This window comes from Taudactylus pleione, unplaced genomic scaffold (genome assembly GCF_031769625.1).
Source record: "Taudactylus pleione unplaced genomic scaffold, aTauple2 ptg000244l, whole genome shotgun sequence".
In the NCBI taxonomy this organism is placed as follows: domain Eukaryota; kingdom Metazoa; phylum Chordata; class Amphibia; order Anura; family Myobatrachidae; genus Taudactylus; species Taudactylus pleione.
Window position 1 is genome coordinate 1,623,957 of NW_028284646.1, and position 25,086 is coordinate 1,649,042.

Below are 25,086 nucleotides of genomic sequence, written 5' to 3' on the forward strand. Positions count from 1 at the left end.
CCTGTTTGCAAACTCAATCCATCATTAAAACAAACTACTGTCAGTCCTCCTATGTGCTCACAAACTCCATGATCCCTCTTGGCACTCTTCTCTGCATGAGGCATTGGAAACCTGTTTCAGCCTTTCTCACTGCATGAGTCATTTGAAATTGGTGTCATTTATGCTTCCAGCATAAGTCATGAGAAACTGTGTACATGGTTCATTTTAGCTAATGTCCCTTGAAAAACTTCTATCGGTTTTCCTAAGTGTCCTCAAACTCCATCCTATGCTCTTTGATACTGTTGGTAATATTCCTACCATTTCCTAGTAAGATGGCATTTAAGATGCAAAATATGTCTTTTAATTAACACTAAAAAAAAAAAATAGTTTGCCAAGTCTTTACAGAAAAACACTTTCATTCCCAGATAGGAAACAAGAAAAAAATGTTACTATAACAGATGTTTTCTGTAAATGGAAACATGCGTTTATTTTTTTTCTATTAACAAATGCAGTCTGGCTGATACCATGTGGGGATTATAATTATGCTATTAATTCTAATTCTGTGTAGTTATTTTTTGTCATCTTTAAAAAAAAAAAAAATGAATTCATCTGAAATTTGCAAACATAAAAAAAAACATAAGTACTCAGCACTGAAAACCAAACAGGAAAGTGACTGTGGATTCCTAATATACTGTATTAAATATAATGCTATTGTGATTCTAGTTAATTGATTTGTATAATCATGAGGTCGGTGTTTTTTTTAAGTAGGTACTGTAGAAAGCAGATATATCCTTAAGAATACAGATGTAAAACAACTACAGCATAGCACCATAGCAACAGAGACACAACCTCAGACTGAAACAACGGGAATAATAAAAGCATGCACATTCTAAATAATATGTGATACAATTCTAGCTTAATAAACATGCATATTATTTGCTTCACCTATAGATCCAGTATTTCAATGGAATTGCCCACTCCATTATGTAGTTTTGGAAGCAATGGGCTTGATTCAGATTTGGGATTAGAGTAATGTGCCGTACGCACTGGACGATGTGTGTAATGAGCGGTATCGGCAGCAGCGGGGTGGTCGCTATCAGTAAGTGTATACACCCTTGCTGATGCCGGCAACGACAAACGATGGCGAGGGGTGAGCGGGCCATGCTGCATTCGGCAGCATGTTATCATTAACGATATCCCCAGATTGAGCTGCATGTACTGTACAGATGACTGGGAAAATCGTTAACGACCCGCGGGAGCGCGCATCGTTCATCACTTTGTGCATACTGGACGATTTCAATGATATATCAATCAAAGATGTCGTTATCATTCACAAATATTGTCCAGTGTGCATGGGGCTTAAGAAAGAGCAGGTAAACTAGCTGCATCTTGGTAAAACCATTTTGCACTGCAGGTGGGGCAGATATAAAATGTGCAGAGAGAATTAGATTTGGGAGCTGTGTGTCCAAAGTGACATCTAATTTACACTGTAAAAATAAAGCTTCCAGCATTTGTGGGCTACATACAGAAGCAGCCATTATTTACCCTGCATGCAAAATAAATGTATGAATTTGCAGCATGGTTTGTCCAGGTATACAGTTACTTGCTCTTACTCTATCCCCAAATCTGAATCCGGTCCAATATCAACATTTGAAAATAGTTTGTAGTTTATTCTCTATGGGCCTCTTTCAGAAATGGATGCCACTGCGACTAGGATTCCATACGCAGCGGACTTGTAAAAATATGCTAATGACTAAGCTGATGTCTTGTGCACTGAGTCACCCACCTCTGGCATCTCACATCTGCCGCTATGTACAAAAGTGGGAATATCAAACATTTGATTGCACATCTAATTTTTTTATTAAGCCTATGTTGTCTCAGGCTTAGGTGTGTATCTCCTCCTGCAGAGCCTCACTAGAACACACCCTGAAAACTGTCCCAAAACACCAGCATTTTTCTAACCACCCCCTTTACCTCCCCCAAACGCTGACTACCTTTCACTCACTTTGCAAAGAAATCACCACTTCGACCGCGGTCGCTAATCCATCACCACCCATTGTGTCAATCACTGTATCAGGCCCTATATCAAGTATAAATATAAGAACCAGTATACACATTTTACATGCATTTATATTGGGGTGATGAGTATGAAAATATACATTTTTGTAATAACTATTGTATAGATCCCCTTTCCTGCCTCACAAACACATATATTAGATTTTATACATAATGTAAACACAAAGTAAACTTAAGTGGAGATAATATATATAGAAAAAATACAGATTAATAACTTGTCTTTTGTGAAAGGAACATTCTTAGGTTATTAATTCACTTGACTTCCATGACATTGATCTCTTTGGGTTTCTATTAATATACTTCTAATTCACCCTTTAAAGTTATACACGTGTCTTGGCGTTTCCAAAAACCAATGATGGTCAACTCTCCCAGTTCTGAAATACCAGCAATCTGCATATTCTGGCAGGAATATTTAACAATATAAATGCTCAGTGTTCCGACATGAAAACGGCATTATGTACTAGTCTATTTGGCCAAAGTTACTTCCTTAGGTCTCTTGAAAACAATTGATTAAGCAATCGCCCATAATGTTAAATCTAGCCTTTGAGCTCTCAATGACATCTTGTTTTAGGCCACGTCCCTAGTGTCTATGTGAACACCCTGCACTCCCCCATGCTTGGAACCCCACCTGAAATAGTCTTCCACCTCCATAAACTTGATCCTAAGTTGGTATCTAAGAAGTTTCTTACTCAATAGTTATTACAAAAATAATAACCGGCTGTGTTTGAAAAATGACAGTTAAGGTACCAGCCAATCAGTTCATAGCTGTAATTTTTCAAACACAGCCTGTGACATGGCAATTAAGAGCTGATTGGCTGATACCTTACCTCCGTTCACTTTATCTCCTAACAAAGTTTAGTAAATAGACCCCTAAGTCTGTATCTGCTGTCGGAGTTCTGCCGGCTGTCTGATCTCCTGATGCAGCTATCACATTGCAGGACTACAGAGTCGGTGAATTCCTGATGAGAGTACAGGGAGTTGTAATAGAGGAGTACCTGAAAGTCACTAGTGTAATCACGGAGGTTCATGGTGCAGCGGGGGTCTTTTGTGTGCATAGGAGCACCCCCTTGGAAGAGGATACAGCTACTTATGGACATTTCAAAGTTAGTGGTTAAATCATTAAGCCTAGAACAAGCAAATTAGTTCCATATAAAGTTTATGTATATTCATTTTATTTTTGGGAGACATATAGGGGTGTTTAAAGAGAGAGAACAAAACGGAGTCACTGTTTAGTTTATCCATAAAGAAAAGCACTAAACAAGTATTTCAAAACCATCAATTTTTACATTTTTCTGATGGCTGCTCCTCTCTCTAGCCACCGATCGGGTTGGGGGTTCTGCCAGGCTGCTAGATCAGCAGTTATTGGCAGCAAGGCAGACACTGGGAGAGGGGGCAGGGATGCAGCGGGGCTGGCATTATTTTCCAGCAGCAACCCAGTGGGCATTTATGACTAGTCACATTGTTTGCAGCCATATCAGGTAATGCACAGTCTGACGTGATTCCAAGTGGTTTTTGCAGCAATTTTATTAAATGCAAAACATGGCTTGTATTGCATTTAATATTATTGCCTCTTTAAATGCTGCAGCAAAAAAAAAAAATACAGGGGAAGCCCTGTAATAATAACACCACCTGGAGATGGTGTTATCCAGGGTTTCCTCCAGGTCCCTGACTCCTGGTCTGCTCTAACAGCCAGAGCAGAGCCTGGAGCTGGCCTCCTGTGATCAGCTGTGTGGTATAAATAGTCCAGAAGCTGATCACTGCAAAAAAAAAAAAATTGTTTAAAAAAACAACAACTTACCTTACCATTCCAGGGTGCTCGACGCCTGTGGCGTCACAAGGGGGGTGCAGTCCACACGCAGGTGTTACCCGCTGAGGGTTGACACCAAGGTGCAGATTCCCCCTCACTGACAGGAGTGGTCAATGGGGGAGCCGGCCGGCACTCCACATAGGGACCTCCTGCATCCCCCCCCAAGTAATAGGCACTGGGGTTCAGTGCCCACTATTCGGCGCTGCGAGCACATTGTCCATCCCCACATTGTCCATTGTCCTCTGGGGTTCCGGTCAGCTGGTCTCCCAGCTCCTGCACTGTAACCCTGGTCAGCTGCTGCATAGAACAGGTGACCGGGATCACAGTGCAGGATAGGAGACCAGCTGACCAGAGCAACCAGAGCACATCACCGGAGCACCGGTCACCGGTGGTAAGTGTAATCTGAGAGGGGGGATCGCTGTGGGTGGGGGGGGTGTATCGGTCATGAGGCGGGGGTTGTGGTATCCGGTGGCATGCGCGGACAATCTCCCTGTATTTAAAAAAAAATACAGGGAAAGTTTGTGGACGGGATTCACAGGGACAGCTTTATCACAAACTCTAATTTTTGATAAATCTCTGTTATATTTCCTAAATTCGCAATGCGAATTTAGTATGAAATATCCCACTACAACTGTATTTATTTTAAATGCTGATTGTAGTAAATAGAGCCCTTGGATCCTACAGAGACAGGTAATTGCATAAAATGTCACATTTCTAATGCTAACTTTTTGCACTGTTTTTGGGGCTGTGGTAAGATTTTAACATTTTTGGAATAAACTTGTTATGTTATAAATGATACATTCTTGTTACAACTCTGACCTGACTCACTGGCTTGTCTCTGTTCTAATTTTAAAAATTAGAGTTTGAGTCCTAATTCTTCCTCTTATCATCTTGGTAACTCTAGCAAAGAAAATTATCTGTTAAAACCTGGCCCTTGAGGTTTCCAGTCAGAGGACTGGGAGTCAGGGTGACTAGGTGGGGACGCAACAGTAGATGAGGAGAAAGTATATACAATTTCCTCATCGGCTAATTCCGGGTGTTGACAAAACCTGACCAGAAGCGCGGGGTCTAACTCATTTGTGGTTTTCGCCAGTGATCCCTCCAAATGGGATATGGGCTTTGCTGCACACAATGAGCAGATCGCAGCCCCCAGGTCAGGGACCCATGAATTACAACTGATAGGTAGGTAGAGAAGACAACTGAGTGGCTGGAGATTATCACTAGTGAATATCGGTAGTAACAGATGTTGAGTATCACTGAAGTATATCGGTAGGGACCAATAGAGAATAATACTAGTGTCACAAGTCGGCACGCTGCCAATGCTGTGCGGGGTGAACACCAGGCAAGCGTTCGCTGAAGTCTCCTCCTTCCTCCTGTTAGGATCTGTGGTTGCAGCATATTGTTTGCAGTTCCAGCCTTAGTTGCTACTGAGGCTCTTCACTAATTACTGCCTGTTTGTGTGCAGTATCAGGTGCACACTAATTGATTCTCCTGTTTGTGCACAGCCCAGCTGCACACTAGTCTGTCATTAGGGAGGCTTGGTCTGGTTGGGCCCTGTTTCTGTTAAATTCCAGCCAGCCCTTCACTCCATGCTGGTGATAGCGTTTCTTGAGTTTTCAGTTGTACCCAGTCTCCTGTTCGTTAGTCGAGTTCCAGAATCCTGTTTTACTGTGTTTACTCGCTGCCGTTTGTTCCATCCAGGCGGTCCGACTTGCATGCTGTCTGTTAGTGCTGCTTGTGTCATCTAGGCAGCACGGTGTGCATTCTCATCCTGGGGCGCATGCCAGCGTCCGGCAGCTAGTGTCAACCCGGTGACATTGGCCATACCTCAGCGTCCAAAGTGCGCAGTCCGGCACACCATCGCTAGTGTTTACCTGGCGACATTGGCCGCACCTAAGCATCCAAAGTGCGCAATCAGACGCACCGGCGCCAATTCAATCCGGCAGCATTGGTCGCACCTTAGCATCTAAAGTGCACAATCCAGTGCACCACCACCAGTGTCATCCTGGTGGTCCAACTTGCACACTGTCTGCTAGTGCTGCTTGTGTCATCTAGGTGGCATGGCATGCATTCTCATCCTGGGGCGCATGCCAGTGTCCGGCGGCTAGTGTTAACCCGGTGACATTGGCCGCAACTCAGCATCCAAAGTGCACAGTATCCAGCAGCATTGGTCACACCTTAGTGTCTAAAGTGTGCAATCCAGCACGCTACCACCAATGTCAACCCGGCGACATTGGCCACACCTCAGCATCCTTGGGCATATTACACCAGAGTCTTTCCAGCCCTCAAGGCTGCCTCCACAACCCAAAGGCTGCATCCAGCCCTCAAGGCTGCCTCCACAGCCCAAAAACTGCATTACACCATCGGCCCTCAGGCCACAACTAGTGAAGGCATATCAGTCCTCAAGGCTGCTCCCACAGCCCAAAGATTGCATCTCACCCTTGGCCCTCAGGCCACGACTAGCCAAGTCATACCCAGCCCTCAAGGCTGCTGCACGGCCGCATCCAGTCAAGGTATACCATCCCTCAAGCCTGTTGCAGGACTAATTCCCTATGGGCATGCCCAAGCCTTAACAACTAGAGAATATTTGTAGAGACCTATGTAGAATATCACTGAAGAATATCGGTAGTGAGCAATGTAGAATAACACTGGAGAATATTTTTAGTGACCGATGTTGAATATCACTGGAGAATATTAGTAGTGCCTGATATAGCACACTGGAGTAATACAACAAAGACTGAAAGCGCACTGAGGATACAACAGCGTGGAGCATGGAACAGCGATCCGATGCAACAGCTACTGGAGAAGAGAAGTTTTTCAGGCAACTTCCTGTTTCCTGCAGTCCTTCTTTATACCCTTAGGTAGCTGTCCATTGGAGGAGAGAGTCAGTGGAGAGATGGCAAGGCTACCATTGGTGGAGAGTCCGGTCAAGTGAGAGACAACATGGCTGCACCCATGACCACCGCCGCTGGAACTTCGATATGGAGGATTGAGTGGTTGTCAACAGGGCTCCGAGGAGAATACTCAGCGTCACCCGCCGCCACACCTGGCGTCTGACCGTATGGCTAGTCAGGGAAAGCCGTCCCCGCGGTAAGTAACAGCCAATCCCTATCCTTAATCCTGACATTATCTTATCACACTGGACAACAAACTCTGCTACTGTCCTCAATGATAACAAAAAATGCATCAACTCCGATACTTTGATGGGAGATCAACCTTGCCTGACATACACAAAGGAGTGTAAAAATTCTACAAAAAATGGAAACTATACATCGATAAAATGGACTTGCAAACTCATATCTTCAAACTGTTGGAGCCAACAGAATGGTATCTACACCGTCGCTCACTGCTTGAGTCATGGTTTCTATCTTAATACATAATTTTATCAGTATATGAAGTCCTAAGTTCAGTATTGTGTTATGACAGATTTCTTTGCACATTTACACATTCCTCTTACTTATATATAATTCCCCCCTTTCTCCTCTCCTAATGTATTTTTCCCTAGTCTCTCTTTTAAACAGCATTATTTTCATTTCTTTACTGTTTTTGAGGTTCATTGTTCTACCACTAAATCTACTATGTTCCTATAGGACCTTGGTTCCTCCTTTAAATGTATATGCATACAATTTCCTATATTTGCTTAATATGATAAGCATTTATTTGCCTGTTACTTTCTTTGATATGTATGATTATCTATGTAACCCTATTATACATATCATTGTGGCTTACATTTTGTTTATTGAATGTAGGGTCAACCAAATATGTAAAAATAAATAAAAAAGATTTTACATTACATTGTTTTTTTACAACCATCACAAATATATATATATTTTTTAAATAAAGCCAAATGTACTTAACCAGGCAAATCACGTACTGTAGTCCTCATAACCCAAAGCCAATGTGCAGATTCACAGAAGTCACAAATTGTAACTGTGCACTATCATCTATCAACCCTTTCATCAGTAATTCCATTTTTACTCCTTACTTGTGTGAGTGAAATCAGCTTGCTCAATATGAAATTCACTTACATGTGTTGGAGATCTCAGGAGTGAATATGGTACTCTTTATTCTTTGGACAGATGTCACTCAAAAAAGATAGGATATTTATCAAAGCGTGAAGAGAGATAAAATAGTATGAGCGAAAAGTACCAACCAATCAGCTCCTAATTGTCATTGTTCAGGCACATCATATAAGATGAGTTAGGAACTGATTGGTTGGTACTTTATCTCATAATTTTATCTCTCTCCTAGCTTTTGATACATACTTCACATAATCTTCCATAAAGAATTAGCTTTCTTAAAATAAACCCTGGAAATTATTTCTACTATTTCTCCATTTGACTACTTTTTATTTACATGTTGTGGAGAGTTATTTCGAAAAGGTGTTTAATACTTTACATATAAATTAACTGAATTAATTTTGTCAGCCTGTAACATTTTTTTGGAGTATCAAAAGCAAATGGAAGGGGAGCTGCAGTTGCAGAGATCCAGCTAACTTTGAACATGGGTCAAGATCTGTATCAATGTACGGACTCTAAAGCTGGGCATCCACTATACAATTTTCTGTCAGATATCTGTCCAATCTTGCTGGTTGGAATGAAAACTTGGTAATGTATGGCCAGCTTTAGGGGCATATAGAATTGGGCGCGAGGTTTAGTGAGGAAAAAACCTTGTGCCCCTCGCACCCAATTTAGGAATACCATGGATATGCGCGCTCCCTATACCTGCGGTATTCAATTAAAAAAATAGTGGTCACGAGGTTTTCAGCTCTGAAAACCCAGCGCCACGTCACAAAAATAAATCTTCACCTACCTGGCCGGGGGTCTCCAGTGGTCTCTGCGGCTCCCGGTGGCTTCCCCTCTCTCTTCTTACTGGAGAGGGGGCTGCTGGGAGTCCTGGGGGCTCCTGGGAGGCTCCAGGGGCTGGTGGAAGGGGCAAGGGCTGCTGGGAGATGTAGTTCTCCCAGCGCCCATTCCGGGGGGGGCACACATACACACCCACTCATGCACACACACAGTCACTCATACACACTTACAAGCACCACACACACTACATACTCACCCTGCTGCAGATTAGCCGGCTCCCGACGCTGAATGCAGAAGGCACCGCTTTGGAAGGTGAGTAATTAAGGACTAATTAGGCTAATTGGAAACTTCCAATTGCTTAATTAGTCCTAAGGGGGAGTGCCGCCGGGGTGCCAGAGCAAGTCCCACTGATTTTTCCTAAAATTAACTATTTTAGAAAACAATCACGCTTGCTCTGGAGGTTTTTTGCTATTCTCGCACCCAATTGAATATGCACCTAAATGTGGACACATTTGTGGCCAACATCCGTGCAACTCTGAATCAGCTCCTCTATATTGGCTTCTCTCTTCCCATCTAAGTTTATTATGTTTTAAGCGACATTCTTTTTTTACATTTAAGCTAGAAATGTGCGTGGAACCCCGTGTTTTGGTTTTGGATCTGGATTCATCTTTGTATTTTGGTTTTGCAAAACCACCTTCAAGTGTTTTGTTTCTGGTTTAGAAATATAAATCTATTAAAAATCAATAAAAACAGCTGAAATATCCAAATCCAAAACCCGAGTTCGATTTTTAAATCAGAGTTTTTCAACCTGCAACAGATCCAAAGCGGGACTGTGTTCGAACCAGGTCACAAAAGTGAATCCGAAACTTGACCTGGTTTTACTTGGAACTCCTAAATTCTGGTGTGTTCTGATTTAAGAAATCCAGACCTGCATATATCTAATTTGGGGATAGTGGAAACTTCTGAAATCCAGATGTGACCTGTAAATTTTGGCTATTATGTTTAAAATCTATGACTCCCTAATATCATCATATTTACATTCTCTTGACTCTACCATGTGGAACATTAGGTAGAGTTGATCATCTGGGGTATGTGGGGGCCAGATCGACAGCCCTAGTGCATCTGGGTGCTCAGAAAAGACCACAAGCACTGAGACCAAGAATGGGAGCCCAGCAGTGGTCAAGAATCTGACCACCGTTGAAGAGACAGATGTGCCCTGCACAGGAACTGGTGGACTTTGCAAAGACTTACCTACCATGAAGCTGCGGTAATTAATCGTGGGACCCATTCTGGAGGAAGTTCAACCAATAGCAATGCAACACTTTTAACTAGGCACTGCCTGCTAGCTAATCACAGTTCATGTTGTACAGGTCAATCAGATCTGGCTATGGTGAGCCAATCATAGCTCACTCTATCATAACTCTGCCCCATCATATCAGTTTTATTAGAAAGCAGAAGCAGGGAGTAAGCAGATGAAATAAAGAGCAGAGAAGAGCTCCCAAAGAAGAAAGATGATAGAAGAAAGGAAGAGATGAAGGAAAGAAGAAAGTGGAGGAGAGAAAGAAGTCACCATCTTAACAGAACAAGAAGGTAGTCCGAGCACAGTAAGGGTGCTCTTCCTAATTGAGCTGATGCTGTCCCCTTGCCCACCAGCTGAAGACTCCGGTATCAAGCCTTTTTGGGATCAAGAGAGGAGTCGGCACAGACCTCTGTGGGGAAGGGCTGACAAAAGTGCAAAAGAGCTCCCAGGGGTGTCCCTCTGCTTCAGCAGGGTACTTGTTCCATGTAAATCCCACTGGACTACCAGGTTGCTGGTCCCATTATTAAATCTGGCATTAGCTGAAAGGGTACATTGTTAGATGGTTGCTAGGCATCTGCGTGCATTATAATCATGATCACCAGGCCTACAGGTATAGATGTATTAGAGTCATTATCCTAGTCCTCCTCTACCCCCATTAGGGCAAAAAGTTTGGGCATACAGTTTGTGCTACTGTATGTATATGCCTGGGTGCTAGACCATGTCGCATTGATAATTCAGGAAAAGGATCTGTGACGAAGAGAGCATTTGGCCCTGTCTTCCCCTGCCCTTTCCCAGGTAGCTACAAGTTGGAGAGTTCTGTGTCCAGATCCCCTTTGAGTAGCAGAAGAGTATGCAAGCTTGAGATCTGTCATCTCTGTACAGCAAATAGGCCAACCCTGTGTAGGAAGTGACACACTATTTAAGTACTGTGTATTGGGGACAGTTTTCCTAGCCACCAGAATACCTGTGCAGTGGCCTCATGGTACCGCAAGTTACAAGCTGGCCTCATGTGTGTTTCTGTGAAAGTATGGCAGGAACAAGGTCCCTGATAGGAGGTGATCCCTTCTTTCATATGCTGAATACTAGGCACAGCATTGCCTAGTATCCACAATCATACATTGTCACCAGTCATTAGTTCTCCCAGCAGTTAGGCCCCAATTGAAGACAGTCTGCTGGTATTTTGCCTACATAGCACTGTCTTTGTATTGCACTCTTGTATTGCACAGTGCTGTGTTATTGTGTTTTGGTGTTAACATAGTTTAGTTAGGTATAGTGCACATGTCTAGCCCGTAGCTATGTTACACACTAGTAGGGTCAGTTGTAGGGTTTGTGGTGTTAGTTAGGCTAGTGTAGGTAGGGTATATTATCCTGCTAGGTAGATACAGTGCAGCCATACAGGAGGGTAGCCATGTTTGTTCTATGCAGGTGCTGAGATACCATGACCTACCTATCATGGTGGCATGTGTGACTCTGGTGAGTATCTTCTCTGTGGTTGTGTTTTTGTAGGTCAGGTCTTTGTGAAGTATGTGGGTACTAAGATAAACCATTAGTATCCCCTGTTTGTGTCTCTCCTTAGGTTAGGACTATATGATGCATGTGGGTGCTAGGAAAGACTAAGGGCATTCTCCATAGGTTTTTTGGGTTGTCAGCTGGGTGCTACTGGCAACTATAATCTTAACTTGTGTGTGCACATAGTGACGGCTGGATGTCTGAGGCACTTGCACCAAGGATGATAATAACCCGACCTTCATACTGAATCATCAGTTTGCCTCTATTGTTGCTGTCTTAACATTGTATAATTGCCTGGTATTATATCTGCCTCTTTCCAGAGTGTATTCTAACTTGCATTCCTGGAACATCTTCAACATCTAAGCAACCTGAAGGTGAGAATACACGGAGTGAGGCAAATGCCTGACAGCGCCTGCACTACATCATTTAACTTTCTTCACATTAACATTCTCCATAATATATATAGCCAATGCCATTGGTAAGGCCTGATGATATCAAACAAGGTGCTGTAAAAATCAACTAATTGTTAGCAGCTTCAGTCCTAGGCTTCAGCAACATATGTCATAGTTGCACAGACATTGTTCAATAACCAGAGGACTATTGGTCACAGTAAAATCTTCAGCTCTTAAGTGTTGCTTATAGCAGTGGTTCCCAAACTGGGTGCCGTGATACCCTGGGTTGCCTCAGGACACTTGCATCCGTTCCTCTGGTTGGAGATCCAGTACCAAATAAAATTATTTTTTAGTCAGTGTAATAGTCAAAACCAGTGTTAATGGCTGCCAATCAAAAAATATGTGGACAAAAAGAAGCACAGCCCTGTCAACCACCACATGATTGAACCTAAGGGTGATCTATAAACACAATTTACTTCATTTAATAGTTGCTGAATTTCTCAATAAGAAACCTTGGGCCCAGGGGAGCCGTGGAATAAATGCTGATACTCTAGGGTGCCTTGATTCGAAAAAGTGGGAACCACTGGCTTATAGGTTTCTGAAGTAATGTGGAGACTTAAGCTGGCCATATACTAGACCAACTTTCATCCAACCATCCAACTAGTTGGCTGGAATGAAAATCTGGTAATATATGGGAGCAAATGACAATCATCAATCTGCTCACAAACCCATAAAATGAACAAAAACTGTTATTCAGACAAGCTGTTTAAATCAGATTTAATCAGCTTGTCTGAACGACAATTTTCGTGTTTTCCAGCATTTAGGAGCAAATTACTGATTGTCAGTTGCTCCCATACAATACCAGATTATGATTCCAACCAACCAACTAGTTGGATGAAAGTTGGTCTAGTGTGGGGCCAGTTTTACTGTAAAATGTTACAAAGCGTGTCCCATGTCTGTTTGGTAATATACTCCATTTTGATAGATATACAATAGCTCCATGAGCTATTAGATGACAATCTCTACATCATCATTCTTGGGTTCATTAGATCAGGGCATGGCTCAATCCCACTCACACTGGTTTGAACAGCAGCAAAGCAGAGTCATTATTGTCAAATTCAGTTATCCGCATTAGGGATTAACAGTGTATTTTCAACACTTCATTTTCTAAGACTGGAATGCCCTCCTACGCACAATAAAACTTTACGCTAGTCTCCAAACATTCAAGTGTTCCCTGAAAACTCATCTCTTCAGACAAGTTTATCAGATTCTAGAACCACCCACATAACCTTTATAGCTTCCCTGTCTTATTACATCCCATCAACCAGTCCACACATAACCTCACATTTTCTCTTTCACATCCTCCTGACCCTAGGCCAACTTTCCTGTGTGACTGGATCCTACAGCTCACCAATAACCTCTGCAATCAGGCTGGACCAATTTACAATATGTAACACCTATCCTTGTGTATCAACACCCAATAGGTTGTAAGCTTGTGAGCAGGGCACTCTTATGTTTTATGTCTGTCTTTTACTACCCAGTTTTGTTCTATTAATGTTGTATCCAATTGTAAAGCGCAATGGAATATGCTGCGCTATATAAGAAACTGTAAATAAATAAATAAATAAGACTAACAAATTTAAATTGAGACTGCTAGACCTTCTAAAGGGTATATGTGTTCTTCCTCACTTGTAGCAGATCTCCACCCTGCAAGAGCTGTTTACATGTACTGTACTAAGTATATAATGTGTTGCTGTTTTCCTCATTGCCGGTGAGTTAGAATAATTAATGAGAGATTGATTTGCATAAAACTGCAGAAAACTAAAGTAGTTTTCATGCTTCGAAAAATAATGACATAATCTTTTGTACAACATATGTTTCCCATCTAAACTCAGGATGTGTTGCTTTTATTTTATAGAGGGATACAAAACTTCAACTTAGCGTTATCTAAAAATAAGCTGTCTGGTAGTGGTATAATGGGATATATATATATATATATATATATATATATACACATACACAATTAAATCAGTTAATTGTTACAAACAGAGAGGGAGAAGAACACATTACTTCTACTTATGAACTAGATTGACCAGCAATAGTCAAAGTGATTTTGAGCCACACTGTGAAAGAGAAAGAAGAACAATTCTACAGCTGGAATATTTAAAGCAATAATTGCATGACTTTAGTAAGAACATACATTATCTGTAACAAAATAGCCATTACAAGGTAGATCACTTACTCGGAAGCAAAGAGAACTCAAACTAAGCAGAAGTTGCTGCCAGTGGGCTTAAATTGAAAGCCTCTAAAATGTTCCTCTATCGCTATGTGATCTACAAAGCTGGCAAAAGCTATGAATATTTTATCTTCATTATCATATAAACTTCTTCAAGACAAGAAATATTTACATCTGTGTATGCTTCTTAGCTCAAATAGCCTTTAACTCTTTGTAGTTCCAAAAGATATTGCACTGAATTACAAGAAAATGTTGATTACATTTAAATCAATTATAAAATAAATTGGGTACATAGTTATTGGATAGAGTCATGGATTTCATAAATTGGATCAATAGTCAGTTAATAAGCAAACTGTTTCCATTTTCCTAAAATGTATTGGGCTTAAATTGTCATATCAGAGTAAATTTAATTTCATCTACATTACAAAATCTTATCACTCCTAAATGGATAAGCACAAGAAGAAAATGCTAATTTCATTTTAATGAAAAAATATACAAAATGAGAGATCAGTCATTGAACTGGGAAATTTATTGGGAGGAGATTTCAATCTCAAAGAAAACCGGGAGAATGATTTTGATGTTTATTGGGAGACTGTTTTAGCCAACCCCACCAGCTCACTTCTAATTAGAGGGCCTTTTTGGTTTGTATTCTCAGCTTGGGGGAGATGTACTAAGCCATGAAGAGAGAAAGTGCCAACCATTCAGCTCCTAACATGTTACAGGCTGTGTTTGAACAATGGCAGTTAGGAGCTGATTGGTTGGTACTTTCTCTCTCTACTTTATCACTACCGACGGCTTAGTACATATGCCCCTTTTTTGGCACGATGCTACCATAATCTAACGGTTAGATTATTATATTAGTTTAGATTTTTCTAGATGCATCTCAGTACCTTTTTTTTGTTTACTGCCCTTAGGTGAACAAGTAGCATTGGATTTTCACCTCCCCATTGCTTTGTGTCAGGGCATGAATTGTCTGGGGCCTCAACACATATTCTGTATTGCTGGTCCATTGACGTTCTTGTCTGCCGCTGACACAGTTGTTTATTGAACTGTAGTTCTATTCCCAGAGGCGTCTAGTTACTCAACAAGCTACTCCTGTCCCTAATCAGTGGCCAATCAGAGAAAGCTCTGGGCTATTTAAACCCAGTAGTTTCTTTTCCAGATTATTAAGGATTGTACCTAGAAGCTTGCTTTGTTATTTTTACCACTGTTATCTGTGCATTTAAATGACTTGTCGTTGTTTATGACTCTGCTTCATTAACTGTATACTGTATTTGGCTTAGTTAATTATGCTCCATTTCTGCTTGTGCTGACCTTGTTAATTCCTGATTGCTTCCACTGACAGCTTGATTGATACCAGATCCATTATAGTTGACTTGGAATGTAACAAGCTCAGTCCTTCTTGTGACTTGGGCTGTGTGCTGTATTGAGAACTACTGTATTGCTCACCATTTCTTTCTGCAGCCAATAAAAATATTTCTTCTCTCCCTCTACTTTAACCCAATATAATGTTTCCCTGTGGAATTAATATTAGCAGTATTCTGTATGGATGCTACGCAATGTGTAGTGGTGACAATTAGAAGTGGGAGGCCAGCAAAGCGATTTTTGATTAATTATGTCCCCTTCAGTCTGGAATGGGCAATATTTGCAATCCCGCCAAGTACTCAATTTGTGACATAGGGGTGGAAAAGAGCTCCCCCTGCCAGCTAAAAAAAAAAAAACTCTCCTTCAGAACTAGAGCCACCCTTGCCAGACTGTATTTTTATTGTATAAAGAGAAATTCTAATGTTTGTTTTGCATAGATTGGGTGGAAACTGTGTTTAGAACGGAAAAGTGGGTGGATTATTTGCTTGATGCCTGGGAGAGTTATATGGGCACATTGCCTCCTCCCATGCAAAGAAGAATTCACAGTAGTTACTGCTTAATATGAATTATAAGTTCTTGCTGGAGATCCTCTAATGTCTAAACCACTAGGTAGGGAAGACTCCACTTTCCCACCCTAGGTGTGCAATTATTTACTAAACCTTCCTATTGATCCTTTACAACTGGTTAGACCTTTATATAAAGCTTGCTGAGTGATTTCTGCTGTTGCTACAGTATGACTGTTATACAACTCAGGCAGCTGGCTTCCATGTTTTGATGCCTTTTGTTACCTAGGCCCGTATTCGGAAACTTTTCGCATGTTGTACTTCCTGCCGCCTTCGCCTGCTTGGGACGCGAATTTGCCTCGTTTCACCCTATTCAATTGCAGAACAGGCGAAAACGGAAATCCGCGAATGCATAACAGGTGGAAAGTACTGAATAGAATAGGGGAATCTGTCTATACCCCAAAATAAGATGCTCTGACACTGAAAATCATTACAGATGTGTACTATTAGCCCTAATAAATATACTTTGTGTCTTTAAATTGTCATAAAAAGTTTTCTAGAAGTATTTTGTAAAAGTGGTGAAGAATGATAGAAAACAGTATTTTTTGCTGAAAATAAATAGTCCAGTCAAATTTGGGGTACTTAAAAATGGGTAATAGCATATTTTTGTGTCTCTAAAGTGCACTTTTAAAAAAAAGTGAAAAATCCACCAGCTGCATGCACCTGCAATCCTAAAAACACCTGGCCCATCCAAACAGCCCCCCAAGAAACCTATTTAGCTAGTTTTTATCCTTGTCTCCCACTTTTTTCATTTTCACCCCTAAAATGACATGTCTTTTTTGGGGTGTTCTTTTTTTTAATTGTTTTACTGATTTGTCCTTTGGCGGGGTGTCCAAAGGGTTCTGAAACAATTCCCATCATCAAATAGAGAATTTGCACTTTTTTCTGCCTGCCAATCATTGGAGATACTCTTCCGCCTGTTACAGTGCATTGCGTTTCCGCGTACATGAATACTTCCTGGAATTGAATTTGGAGATAAAATGCAGACACACGAAAAAAGGCAATAAGCAAAACTTTTTCACAAATTACAGCTTTTCGCGTCTAATTGAATCCAGCCCCTAGTCTTAATCTGCATTGCACTGCTTTATGATTGATTGATGATTGATGGACAAATTATGCTTCAATGAAGAAAAACTCCCAAGTTACTTACATAAAGCAGTATTATACCCCTTTTACACTGACTGGAAAATCCTGGTTTGAAGCACGTGAACGCGTATCAACCCAGGATTTTTTTCAGTGTAAATGGATCCACCCTGGTCCAACTCTGGTAGCTTGCAGGGTTGTTCCCGTGCCACCCTGCAGTGTAAATGGTGCAATCCGGGTCACAATGACCCGGATCGCGCCACATGCCGCCTGATTGGCTGGCTTCAGTGGCACTTGGAGATTACATCATTTCCAAGTGTCCTCTGCAACCCTGGAAGAGCCGGGTCACTGTAGACCCGGCTCCAGTGTGAACAACGCCGACTCGGGAATATCCTGGGTCGGCGCCATAATATGAAAGGGTTCTGTGCCGGGTCTGATTCGATTGGAACAGTGAAGCTGATTCAGACCCGCTTGCTAGGAAGCGATCGCTCGTAGCTGGACGATTTTTAATTCTCAGCCCAATAATCAACACATTCATCATCGCAACTATCAGGTTAAAACATCCTTAACCCAAGGTATTTTTCATTAATGTTTCAAAACTCTCTCTTTAGGGGACCTATATATCAAGCTGATTTTTACATAAAATTATGCAGTTTCTGCATCATTTTATGTATTGTTGCTATGTAGTAATAGCACAATGCAGGAGATTTCACAGAAATCTCCGGCAAAGTGCCAATTAGCACTTCAGATTGCCCTCCCCATTATTATCAATGGGGACTATGATCTGCCCCCTATGTACTAAACTCCACAAAGCAAAGCTTTTCGGAGTTTAACTCTGGTAACTTACACCATTTTCAGATGGCGATTATTAGTACATAGGTCCCGTTTTTTGCATAAACTGTATAATATTATGTATCAATCCTATGTACAAATAGCGCAATACAGGTCGCAGTCCCCGTTATTATCAATGGGGACTACGATCTGCCCCCTATGTACTAAACTAGGGATGTGCATGCTCGGATAGGATCGAGTTTGCACGCAGAGTTCGCATTTTTCCCTCGAAAAAAATGGAACTCACAAGAGGCAAAACGTCATCTTGCATGGACAAACATCATCATTCCTGGACTTCTCATTAAACTCCCTCCCTGCCCACCACCTACAAGTTCCCTTCCCAGCACTGGTGCCGACGCAATCTCTCCACCACAGTACATTCATCTCAGTCACCCAAATTAATCTCTCCTTCTCGTTACAGCAACCCTGATAATCTCATTCACATCTCCCCACAAACACTGCCCCTCTATCCTGTGCCCCCTGGAATGCCAGATCAATCTGTAATAAACTCGATCCCACCCATGACCTTTTCATCTCCAAAAACTTACATCTCCTAGCCATTACTGAAATATGGATTTCTCCCTCTGACACCACTTCCCTGGCTGCTCTCTCTTCTGGGGCCTCACCTTCTCTCACACCCCTCGGACCGGGGGTCGCCATGGTGGTGGTGTGGGGGTCCTTCAATCCCCAGGTTACTCCTACCCTCTGAACCATCCCTTAGTTTCTCTACATTTGAGGTTCATGCTATACGCCTCTTCCAACCAGTACACCTGCGAGTAGCTGTAATTTACCGTCTTTCTGTAAAAGACTTCTCCAAAATGCTGGGAATATAACTCGTGGGGACAGCGCTTACCGCAACCGATGTCCCTGCGAGTTCCCGGTAGTACATAGCCTGGATATTTTAATTAAAAATGTAAATATTTCCTGCACGATAAAATATTAATAATCGCAGTAGTGCCACGATTATTAATACATAGGCCCCTTAGGTCTTTAACCAAGCCTATTTGAAGAACAATCATATTGATAGAGAAAATTATTTAATTGTTATAATAAAAACATATAAGGCCTCATTTGCCTTGGACATATTCTAAACTTCCATAAAGTCATGCAAAATAAGTTAAAGCACAGTTTTGTTTTGTTTTATTATTATTTTAATTTTTTTAAATGTGCGCAATCACAGCACTTTGTAATTGGATTTATTCAGCCATGTAATAGTAAAGCACATTTCTGTTTTAATTATCCATTAACAACTATGTAAACCTCTAGTGAACTATGTGTAAAAAACTGAAGACCGCTTTAGATTCATAGCTCCTATGGGTAGTTATTAAATGAGTTGGAATACTGGAAGAGCAATCAATGGAAGTAAAAATTATATTAAAAATTATTCTATTATATAAACTTAGAAGAAAAAAAAGAGTTTTATATGTCATTTTTTTTTAAATCCGGGATGAAAACAATTGTTGGAAGAAGTAAAGCTGGTAAAATGGAATAATATTTCAATATTAGAATGATTTTTTCAAAGGTTCTTGTGACCTGACATAAAGTATTATGCCTGAGGGATATGAAACACATTCTCTTTTGCATTATTGTTGGAAAATGAAGTGACAGCCAATGTACAGTTAAAGTACGTTTTAAGGGGGAAGTATAAAATATCAGCGTATCTGTATTCATTTAATTAATCCCTTAGTCATTTACATATTACGTATGTTTGTGTAACTCTTTAAAATGTAAAAATTATTACAAATGTTGTAATTAAATAAAATACCTGAAATACTAGCGCAGCCAAAATGTATCATTTAACATGAGTGGAAGCAGTATGTCATAGTCACAATGGGACAGCATAAAGAGATCCGCTTCAAGGAACTGAAAATGTAATTACTAGGTATACTTTAATGGACTGCAAAATTAGTAGCTGTGTTACATATTTTAAAAGCACATGAGAATATCAGTGTAATTTACTGATACTGTATAATTATAAATGAGGGGGATTATTACTAATTATATTTATTAGTTTACCTTTTGCCACTATGACCTGTTTATTATTTACTTATTGAACTTTGTCTACATCCTGTGACATCACTGGCTACAAACAGCACTTAGTAGCCTATTTTAAGCACCGCCATTATTCTCGTTGTCTCCTAAAATAAATCCTTATTTTACATTTGCTTCTTAAGTCTCCACACCCCATCCCTGTCTGCTCCACTCATTTTTCCTACTGTGGAAATTGTATTTTGTTTCTTACCATACTCTTTGTTTGCAGGGGAGGAGAAGGGGATGGAAGATAGAATGGGAAGTAGAAGGGTTGGGAGCAAAAGGAATCATCAAGACCCATTCATGCTTGTACCAGTAGCAGATCCAGGGTGGGCAGTTACACACACACCCAGGGCTGTAGTGGTGGCAGTGTGGCTGGTGCCATCACCCAGGGCATGATGCTTTGGGGGGTCACAGATGCTACCACCCCAGCACTTTGATGCTCTGCCACTATGTACCTTGATGGGGTGCAGGATGCCATCACTGTGAAGGATATTTCACGAGCGGCACACATGGCTGTGCTGGCTCCGAGTTTACAATGCTAGGCAACCTGAAGTGCTCACCTGATGGGCAAGCAGCACAGGGACAGGAGAATGAGGTGTAATGGTATCATCATGTCATCATATCTCATTGTAGACAAGAGGAGTAGAGCCAGTGGCTGCATGCAAAGCACCAAGAAGAGCTAACACCTCTCTTGAATGAGTCCAGCTCTAGCACCCCAAATGGAAGAAACACAGAAGACAATAGGAAGAAGAAGCGGGTCCTATGTGTTTTGTCCATCTGGGGAATTCTTCAGTGGAGTGGTGAAGAAATCTCCAGATGGACGAAATGCAGAAAGACCGACTTACCTACCCACCTTCTCATTTGCAGCCACCTTTGTGAGCTTGGGCTATTTACATTGCTACCAGCACTGTCAGGTGAATCCCGACTAAAGGACAGTATACTTACTGCAATGATGTCATTGAGACTTAAAGATAAGCACCTTGTTGTTTTACTCTATATAGGTTTTATTGTTTGTTTTTGTTGTGTTATTGCAATAAATATATATTTATAAAAATATATTGCACTATGGAGAATTTATTTTATCTCTGCATGCCATTTGGAAGCCTATTCATGTCCATGTGAAGATAGAAGTTGTATACAATGCATAATGCAGATAAGCCTTAAAGTTTTACTATATGGTAAGCAAATTTTACTGCTATCACAGCACAAAGCACTTTATTTATTATCATGGGACTTAATCACCACTCCTCAAAACCTTAAGCCTTAACCTATTACTATTGTGATTTTTATTTCTTGTATGCTGCTACTGAAGTCATGAGATTGTTATATTATCTACATGTGTTTTGAAAGTCACACCAGACCAATTACTGAGGTGGCAGATATATATGAAATATGTTAAATATATCATGGAAAAACTCTAAGGAATTACCATCTGGTAGGGCACACATATTCTATAATGACACCAAACACTTTATTATTTGCACTTTATCCAACTCCTTACCCTACTATCTTTGATCTTATTACACTTTTTTCTTTCTTATGTATTTTTATACTGGAACTGTGATGACATCATCCATGTCCACATGACACATGCCAGATAGACCATTGAAGGTATTTACTAATCCAGGAATCCTGTGACAGATAGCAATCACTATTTTTTCTGTTTGGTACAAGTAATATGTACATACTGTTACCTCTTTAACACTATTAAATATATTACACTATTAGGTGATGTATGTTCTTTCACTACATATATATACTGTGTGGGTGTATATATATTGGGACATTGACAGAATTTTCATATTTTGGCCTCTATTCACCACCACAATGGCTTTGAAATGAAACAAACAAGATGTGCTTTAACTGCAGACTTTCACATTTAATTTGAGGGTAATTACATCCAAATCAGGTGAACGGTGTAGGAATTACAAGGGTTTCTATATGTGCCTCCCACTTATTAAGGGGCCAAAAGTAATGGAACAAACTAAACAATCCTAAATCTAGCTTTCACTTTTTAATACTTGGTTGCAATTCCTTTGCAGGCAATTAGAGCCTGAAGTATGGGGTAGCTACTAGGGGTGTGCACCGGCCACTTTTCGTGTTTTGTGTTTTGGTTTTGGATATGGATCTTTCTTCGTGTTTTGGATCTTGATTGGTTTTGCCAAAACCACCATTCCATGTTTTGGGTTCTGGGTTTTGTGTTTTGGATCTGTATTTTTTTGAAAAAAAGCATAAAAACAGCTAAAATCACAGAATTTGTAGGTTTTTCTGCTCCTATGCTATTATTAACCTCAATAACCTTAATTTCCACTAATTTCCAGTCTATTCTGAACACCTCACACCTCACAATAGTGTTTTTATGTCCAAAAGGTTGCACCGAGGTAGCTGGATGACTATGCTAAGCGACACGAGTGGGCGGCACAAACACGTGACCCATCTAGGCGTGATACTGCAGTGGCAGACAGGATGGCAGTTTGAAAAACTAGGCCCCAAACTGTACATAATGCAATGAAAAAAAAGAGGTGCAAGATGGAATTGTCCTTGGGCCCTCCCACCCACCCTTATGTTGTATAAACAGGACATGCACACTTTAACAAACCAATAATTTCAGCGCCAGGGTCTGCCACACAACTGTGGCTGAAATGATTGGTTCGTTTGGGCCCCCACAAAACAAGCTGGCAATTAATGTGTCCCTGCACAAACTGGCACTACGGAGGCAAGATGTCATCCTCATCCTCCTCATCCACCGATTCCTCACCCTCTTCAGTGTGTACATCCTCATCCTCACAAAGTATTAACTCGTCCCCACTTGAATCCACCACCACAGGTCCCTCTGTACGTTCTGGAGGCTGGTCTCCCTGGAAGAGCTGATAATTCATTTTGATGAACATCATCTTCTCCACATTCTGTGGAAGCAACCTCCTACGCCTTTCGCTGACAAGGTTCCCGGCTGCACTAAACACTCTTTCGGAGTACACACTGGAGGGGGGGCAACTCAGGTAAAATAGAGCCAGTTTGTACAGGGGCCTCCAAATTGCCTCTTTTTCCTGCCAGTACAGGTATGGACTGTCTGCCATGCCTACTTGGATGCTGTCACCGATGTAATCCTCCACCATTCTGTCAATGGTGACAGTATCATATGCAGTGACAGTAGACATGTCAGAAATTGTTGCCAGGTCCTTCAGTCCGGACCAGATGTCCAAACTTGGTCCTGCCTGCCCTGCATCACCGCCAGCGGGTTGCTTAGGATACCTAAGTTTTTTCCTGGCAGCCCCAGTTGCGGGAGAAAATGAAGAAGGAGCTGTTGACGTGTCACGTTCCGCTTCAGCTGACAGTGTGTTCACCAGCAGGTCTTTGCACCTCTGCAGGCTTGTGTCGGCCGGAAAGAGAGACACCACATAGGCTTTAAACCTAGGATCGAGCACGGTGGCCAAAATGTAGTGGTCTGATTTCAACAGATTGACCACCCTGGAATCCTGGCAAAGCGAATGAAGGGCTTCATCCACAAGTCCCACATGTCGAGCGGAATTGCTCCGTCTTAGCTCCTCCTTCACTTTCTCCAGCTGCTTCTGCAAAAGCCTGATGAGGGGAATGACCTGACTCAAGCTGGCAGTGTCTGAACTGACTTCACGTGTGGCAAGTTCGAAGGGCTGGAGAACCTTGCACAACACGGAAATCATTCTCCACTGCGCTTGAGTCAGGTGCATACCCCCTCCTTTGCCTATGTCATAGGTGGATGTATAGGCTTGAATGGCCTTTTGCTGCTCCTCCATCCTCTGAAGCATATAGAGGGTTGAGTTCCACCGCGTCACAACCTCTTGCTTCAGGTGATGGCGGGGCAGGTTCAAGAGTGTTTGCTGGCGCTCCAGTCTTCGGCACGCAGTCGCTGAATGGCGAAAGTGGCCTGAAATTTTTCGGGCCACCCAAAGCGTCTCCTGCACGCCCCTGTCGCTTTTCAGAAAATTCTGCACCACCAAGTTTATTGTGTGAGCAAAACATGGGACGTGCTGGAATTTGCCCAGATGTAATGCCTGCACAATATTGGTGGCATTGTCAGATATCACAAATCCCCAGGAGAGTCTAAGTGGGGTAAGCCACTGGGCGATGATTTCCCTCAGTTTCTCTAAGAGGTTGTCGGCGGTGTGCCTCTTACTGAAACCGTTGATACACAGCGTAGCCTGCCTTGGAACGAGCTGGCGTTTCTGAGATGCTGCGACTGGTGACGCTGCTGCTGTTGCTGCGTAAGGTGATACATCTACCCAGTGGGCTGTCACAGTCATATAGTCCTTAGTCTGCCCTGTTCCACTTGTCCACATGTCCGTGGTTAAGTGGACATTGGGTACAATGGCATTTTTCAGGACACTGAGGACACTTTTTCTGACGTTTCTGTACAGTCTCGGTATCACCTGCCTAGTGAAGTGGAATCTAGACGGGATTTGGAACCGGGGACACACTACCTCCAGCAATTGTCTAAATCCCACTGCACTAATGGCGGATACCGGATGCACGTCTAACACCAACATAGCAGTCAAGGCCTCAGTTATACGTTTTGCTTCAGGATGACTGCTGTCGTACTTCATCCTCCTTGCTAAGGACTGTTGGATGGTCAATTGTTTAGTAAAAGTAGTGGTGTTCCTACTTCCTCTCTGGGATGATGAACGACTCCCAGCAGCAGCAACAGCAGCAGCGGCAGCAGGAGGTGTAGCAATGCAGGATCCTCTGGAGGAATCCGGGATAGGAGAGTCAGTCATGCCAGTGACATGGCCTGCAGGACTACTTCCGATCCTGACTAAGGAGGAAATTGATGAGGAGGGAGTTGACGGTGTGGTTTGCAGGCGCTTGGATACAACAGGACAACAGGATTTAGGTGTCCCTGGACAGCTTACGGTCATAGCCAAAGTTTCTGAACTTGACAGTAACTTATTATGAACGCGCTGCAGGTCCCGTATAAGGGAGGATGTTCCTAGGTGGCTAACGTCCCTACCCCTACTTATTCCACCTTTACATAAGGTACATATAGCAAGACAGTTGTTGTCCGGATTTGGATAGAAATATTGCCAGACCAAAGAGGTGGAATGTTTGGTCTTCTGCCCAGGCATGACTGTG

At 41.9% G+C, this 25,086-nt stretch overlaps 1 protein-coding gene across 1 annotated transcript in view; it reads right to left on the reverse strand.

Annotated features, from left to right (window-relative positions):
- Window positions 1–25,086, reverse strand: part of LOC148516629 (uncharacterized) — a 151,490-nt gene that overhangs the window by 112,419 nt on the left and 13,985 nt on the right. The gene's annotated exons all lie outside the window — the stretch shown is intronic.